The sequence below is a fragment of the Malurus melanocephalus genome, unplaced genomic scaffold (genome assembly GCF_030028575.1).
Source record: "Malurus melanocephalus ecotype Western Australia unplaced genomic scaffold, MMel_1.1 scaffold_50, whole genome shotgun sequence".
Lineage (NCBI taxonomy): Eukaryota > Metazoa > Chordata > Aves > Passeriformes > Maluridae > Malurus > Malurus melanocephalus.
Window position 1 is genome coordinate 1,850,976 of NW_026623282.1, and position 7,063 is coordinate 1,858,038.

Genomic DNA, 7,063 nt, shown 5'->3' on the forward strand with positions numbered 1-7,063 from the left:
ACCTGGTCTGTATTAGAAGAAAAGACTGCAAAACACAAAGGTGTCTACCACTAATTCCCTTCCCCACTCTTCCCTCCTCCCTCTCCTGATTTATTCAGAGATGAAAATACTTTGACTTCTATTCTAAAATAGCGCAAAGCAACTTCCTGCTTTGAGCTCAGCTTCTCAGGAACCTGAGCAGGTACGTCCATGTCACTGGTTCAACCTCAAGACCTGGCAATTGCCAAGAGATTCTGAACTCATTGTGCCAATTACAAATGRAAAAATGGTCATATTTATCTTTAAAGCTCTTGTGTGGGAGCAGTTAAGCGTAGGAGTTCTTGAACCTACAGCTGAGTTTGAAACCAAGCTGGCCCTTTCTGTTTTGCAATGACTGTTTTCCATTCATTTTGGGGTGGATGAACTTTCTCACTACTGTCACTGTGGTAATTTTCCTCACCCATTCCTGTGGGGAATGTTGTCAAAAGGCTTTCCACAGTTTCTCTGGGCTAAAGCTGCAAAACAAGGCTGCACAAAATACTTGCCATACAATTCTATAATTAGTCAAAAGCTAAAGGATTGTTTTTCATCATTCCAAGAAATGTTTTTGGAGGACAGATGGAAGAAGCATTTCTGTGAGAAGTGATAGCTGACATAGAAGCTTTTTAGTTGTCTCAAATGAAGTTGAATTCATTTAACAAATTCCATTCTGAAACCAATGTGACTCTGAAAATCAGACCCTAGATRTACCAGAAATTCACTAAATCTTAATTTTTTTTTCAACATAAAACATAGAGATACATGGCTTCATCATGTACCAGTACTCGCTAGAAAGCTACATACTAAAGAAAACACTGTCCTATTTGGTGAGTTACACAGTTTCACGTTCTTATTTCAAATAGTAATTTTCCTACACAATTTGTTGCTTGAGTTGCTACCACTGCAATTTCAGATTGACTAGGAGCTGGATTCGAGTCGGTGGAGAGGCTCCCAATACAGAAAGATGTGTTCTCTGCTCATGATATGATTTGAAACAAGATGCAGCATGTAGGTTTTTAATTTCATTTGTACTCATTAAAGCATAAGCAGCTGCTCATTCGCTGTGTCTTGGCACACAAGATGGGTGTTGAAGTTGTTCTGGGAGTAGGAAAATTAGGCAAAAAATATCAGCCATAAGTGAACACCAGTTTTGGAAAGGAGACTTCTATGTCTAAGAAATTCCTATTTTCACCCCAAGGCTGGGGGGTTTCAAGTTGTGATGGCTTTGTTTTGAGCAGGAAAAGAAGGGATGCAGGACTTGGAATTGTTGCAGTACAAAACCAGCTCAGTCTATTCAATGGAGTTTATTTATATTTCATGAAGGTGAACAAAAGCACTCTGGAGAAGGCAACAAGAGCACACCACAGGAGGAAGGCAAACCTGGCAGAGGTCATTGCTCTGCCTCATGGCCTTGATCCAAATTTCCTACTTCCCTGGCTCCTTCTGCATCATTTGGAGATGAGCAGACCTTCATCCCTTTCCCAGACCTTTGCAGTGATTTTCAGAGCCCTTCCCCAGGTCTAATTCAACACTATCCAGTGGAGATGAACTCTTTTTACATGGATGCTGGTGTAAAGCTTTCCAGTGGCCTCAGCAGGCTCTGAGATGGACTCTTAGAGCATGGTACTACTCATTTTTCAATCAGTAGCAATCCTGTCTTTCATTTAAATGATTCAGAAAATAAAGCCCTTAAAGCAGAAATTGCCAGACTATATTGAATGCAGAGCCATCCTTTTAGTGCTCTTTCTTATTCACTACAGTAAACAAAGCCATTTAATAWAATTTCCAAATCTCAATTTAGGAAGAAAAAAAAAATCTCATTTAGCTGTTACTCTCCCTCACAATGGAAAGCTGCCTCGGAGAATGTTACAATTSAGAGGAGCCTGTGAGATTTTGTTTTAATGGGAAGCTAAATTAAATGTTTAAATTTTAAATCAACAACAGAACATGTTCAAAGAGCTATATTTATAGGGTTTAAGTGAAAAATGCTCTGGCATCACTTTTAAATAATGCTGGCAAGCCAGGGAGGAAAGAACACCACTCACTGATTCTTTGCATGGCTTAGTCCACAGCCTTATCCAAGGCTCATGTATAATGTGAGTTGTTGGCTGTGATACTTTGGTTGTAGTGCTCGTGGAATTCACTGTAGGCAAAGGCTCGTGATGCTAAACAAAGTGGACAAAAGGCTTTTACAGAATAATAAAAATAACAAGTCGCCATTTATGACTTAAAGTTAAATGTTCTCAGCGAAGACATTACCCAGTAAATAACTCTGTGGGAAAACCTCTGAAATATAAATGCCCTGGCAAGATGGGGAAAGCACTGAGGGTGATAGAAATGCTTAAAGTGAAAAAGGTGAAAAAGGACTTTTTGTCTTGCTCAAATTTCAGAGCTCTTTGCTGAATTACTTTGCTTGCGGCTCTCAGTTCTAGTTCAGCTCATGTAGCCAGGGAAGAGCCCCAGTTTCATGTGTGCTGAAATTGCTGGATTTTGTGTTCAACTAAAATAATATTGAGCTTGTGTTTTAGGAGTGAACATGCAGAAAATGGCTCAGAAGTCAAAACAAATATAGACAGAATGTGGGCAAATGAGCAGAAAGAAAGCTGTGAATGAGAAATTAATSAAAGAAACTGCTCAATGCAGCCTAATTTTTAGTAAAATTCCAAGTTTAGTGAGAAACATTGCCAGAAGGGTCAGGCTGAAGCAAAGCTTGAGATGAATTGCCTGATACCCAAATGAATCCTGGTAGGACAAGAACCTGCTCCCAGCTGAAGAAGGCTTTACCAGGCTTTGTCTATCTCAAGCAGCTCACCAACAATAATTTGTAGTTATACTGTATTTCCTATACCTGTTTCTATTCCTGTATCCCCATTTTCTACTGGAGTTAAAAAAATGAAGACATTACAAATCTGTGTGATTGGTTTAACACAAATTAAATTAAATTGTGTTCTGTCAGAGAGTTGACTATCCTTATTAAAAGAGGCCAAAGTATGGAAAATGTTTTGGGAGAAGATTTGAAAGAGTTTATGTTTTGCAAAATTAAAGTGTGTCCAATTTATTTAATTAAAATTATTATTATTATTATTATTATTATTATTATTATTATTATTATTATTAATGATTATTAATGATTATTATTCTTATCATCATTGTTGCTATTCTCTTTTCTATCATTTTTGTCAAAAACCTTCACCAAAAAGCAATTAGAATACTTTTAAGTACCACTAAAAATGCACTTTTGTCAAAACCTGCTAAGAGTTGAAGAAAACAGCAGGGGGAAATATGGCGGGCAGAGGGAAGGAAGTTTTGACAATATTGTAAAATTTTTTAAAACAGGGATTTTTCTTTTATAAGAAATGGAAACCAAAAATTATCTTGGCAAGACCAGTCTGTAGACACTTCTCAGAGCTTGATTCTTTTTAAACAGTGCTGACTAAAGATATGACATCCCAATCCCACCTTTAACCATGAGATCTTTAGTTTCCAACGAAGTGTGTGCCACTGCAGCATTTCTCTCTATGGCATYAGTGTTGGGTTGTTCAGTGTCTGCTTTGGTTGTAGAGGAAAGGTTTTCCCAGAAGAAAACAGTGAACCTGAGGGCACATCCAATTCTCAGTCTGCCAGAACTGACTTTCCCAAGCCATGTATTCAATGCTGTAAAATTGCTGCATGTCCCACTTCTGCATCGTTGAGAGGAGCTTCAATGTCACCTCCAGAATCAGTATAAACCATCAAACCAGCCACAGAGGACCAGTACTGAGATTTATGTCTGCCCCCTTTGGGGTTATGCTGGGAAGATAATTTTACCACTTCAAACACATTAAAGAATGTGAAAAAATATTCTTTCTAAAATCTGTGTTTAGGTGTGAGTGATGGAGAGGATAAGGAAATAAAAACTGTTTGCTATTATGTTAGTGATGTTCTATAACAATATTGAAAAAAAGAAATCAAAAATCCTTCTTGCAATAAGTCTTTCACTCTAAATTTAAAATTGTTCACCAGGCATCAGAAATTCCTTCAGAAATATGGGATCAAGACAATGACATTTCTGTTTTCATTCCCCATGGATGTTGATCCTGATGTTCCTAGTTGCCAGATTTTGGAAATTTGGGACTCTGGGACCCTTAGCTCTATAACCAGCCTGCCAAGGAAAGGAGAGGACAGCTGATTTCAGAAAGGTGGCAGAAAGTAATTAAGGCAAGTTTTGTTAGAATTGTAATGTTCCCACAGATTTGGACTGGGTGGCTCAGGGGAGGTCAACACTGACCCATCCTCTGCAATTCCCTTCCTCCCCCACCACAGTGTGGGTTGGTGATGCTGCAGCTGCCCCAAATCCAACTTGTTCTGAGCAGACTCAGTAAGTCTGACACTGATGGAGACATTCCCTTAAGAAACATTTCTCAGAGGTGCTGTTGAGCACTGGCATTTTCCTCCGCCAGCTGTTGAGATTTTTCTCAAGCAACATGCAGAGATTCATTAAGGAAATATATTTATTAGATAAATGTGGAGACAAAATTTAATTAAAGATTGCATTTCTTTCTTCTAAGCGAGAGCAGTATAATCCAACCTCTCTGTGGTTCTGTTCCACAAACCTTTCCTCATTTTCTTTCTCAGTGTCATTTTCTCCACATGCCCATCTGCAGCAGTAACTCTGACATACCTGTGGTGTGTCACAGGTTTTACAGCCCCAGCACAAGAGCAAGACCAGAGGCTGGTGTACCCCAGGCTATCTGAAATGAATTTGATCATGCTAGAGCTGAAGCCTGTGATGAAGCTTTTGGAGGAACTAAACCAATCTTCTGAAGAGAGGTACTGGCCATGGTGCATCTATAGCTACATGGAGTTTGGGTTGAAAAAGCAGGAAAAGTAAAACYAGAAGATTTCAAATGAGCAAAYACCCAGTGAGGAGMCTTGAGCAGAGAAACACAGAAGTGRCACAGGGAAAGTGTAAGCATTCAGGAGCTGCTGAAAGAGGAGAGTCACTTAGGAGATGATGATGTCTGCTTCTGTCACTCACATTACAGCACTGCTACCCACAGGGATGGTGTTTAATTTGAAGATCACCTTCACTAAACCATTTCATAYAGAATATGTCACAAGGTAAATTGAACAGCTAGACATATAACCAGACAGAATGGCACACTCAAATAATTAAATCCAGGCAGCCCCAGGATGCTCCCTGTTTAATGTAGAATGCTAATTGGTATCCAAATACCACACTGTGTGTGTGGAAGAAAGACAGTGTGACTAATGTACCTGTGTGTTGTGTATAATAATACAGCCTGAGACCTTGAGGGTACATCTTCCCCTGAGGATTCCACTCYGACAGCAGCTGATACCAATAACAACAAAGGAATGGATTTCCCCTGATATTTTCCTGACATATTCTATCCCAGTTCCTGCTTCACTGCCATCTGTATGGACCCTTAAGAGTAATATGGGACAGTGAAATTAAATGCAACTTGCAAAGTACACATATCCTATTTTTAGTAATAATAACCCAGCAGATAGAATTGTGATACCAGACTATAAATCCATGGTTGCTTGCTTTCATCCAGTTGATTTGAAAAACTTAAGCAACCTTTCCTCTATGAAAAACATTTTTCCTATTATGATTTTATGATGCTTCCATTTTTAACAGCTAGTTTTCTGACTTCAAAGCACATGGAGGAAAACTTGTGTTGACTTAGAAATACTGTTGAAGTCTTCTTTTAAAAGAAATTTGTAACTACATTAATTTCCACATTTCTGTCTCAAAATGGCTTAATGACAAGCCCTGTATTTATTTTTTTTTTTGTTGTTGGTATACTTAACTGGTAACTAATAAAATATATTGAGGCACTTTTTATATATTCAGTACAAGACAAAATATTTTAACTGAATTGTGGAAAACATTTGCACAAAAATACAGGATGTGAAAGGTCTGTAAACAGTCCTAAAACAAACAACCTGCAACCCTCAAAAAGCAAAGCAAAAAATAAAGAGTAGTTGCAGTACCGACTTGCAAGGAAATATTGTGGTCTGAGCAGTGGTTATATGTGTTGGATGATGTTATCCCTGCTCTTGACAAACAGTGTTCCACTGTTCTTTATCTAAACAAAAGGAGCATTTATGAAGTAGAACTCTGGGTGTGAGTAGGTAAAACAAAACATGTCCATATGCACACACATATATTTGGCATGGTGCTCTTTAAAAAGAAATCTCAAAACCGGTTATAGCTGAAAGTCATAAATGTAGTAAAATATTTATCTTCATTCAAAGGCCCATTACATCAGAAACAGTGTTCTGCAGAATGAATTTTGCTCTGTCTTCATCCTAGAAGGTTTTCAATGAGTGACCAGAAATCCATTTTGTATCCTTAAGATTTATTTCTTTTGACAGTAAGGAAGGTGTTTTGCTTTTTCCACTTGTAGAAGGARAGAAAAGTGAGATGAATAGTATCATATATACACAAGAAAATGAAYTAAGGTTAATCCCAGGCTGGATTTCAAAACTGTTCCATGGCACATTGGGTCACAGAATGGCTGAGCTTGTCAGGGTCCTSTGGAGATCATCTGGTCCAAGCCCCCTCCTCAAAGCTGGRAAAACTATGGCAGGTGGCCCTGGACCACATCCAGTCAGGTTTTGAATATGTCCAAGGAGAGGGACTCCACAACCCCTGTGGGCAACCTGTGACAGTGTTTGACCATTTTTTTTTTTTTTACTTTCAAATGGAATTTAATGTGTTTTAGTTTCTGCCCTTGCTACACTAGATGTCACTGAGAAAAGCCTATTTCCCTCTTTTTTATTCCCTCTTTATTCCCTCTTCTTCTTCAATTTTCATGTTGAGTGTTATCAGACAGTTATGAAACTGAATTTCAAGGGTAGTGAGTTCCAGCTATAAGGATTGGAAGGTTGGTTTCTTTGAACTATCAATGGAAATTCTTTGAGCTGGCCTCCTCCAGTTTAACACCATGTGCAATTAATTTCCTCTAATTCTCTTGGAATGGCTCACTTATTCATGGCAGAAAGAAAAGATAAAAGAGAGGAAAAGAAAGGAAAAGAA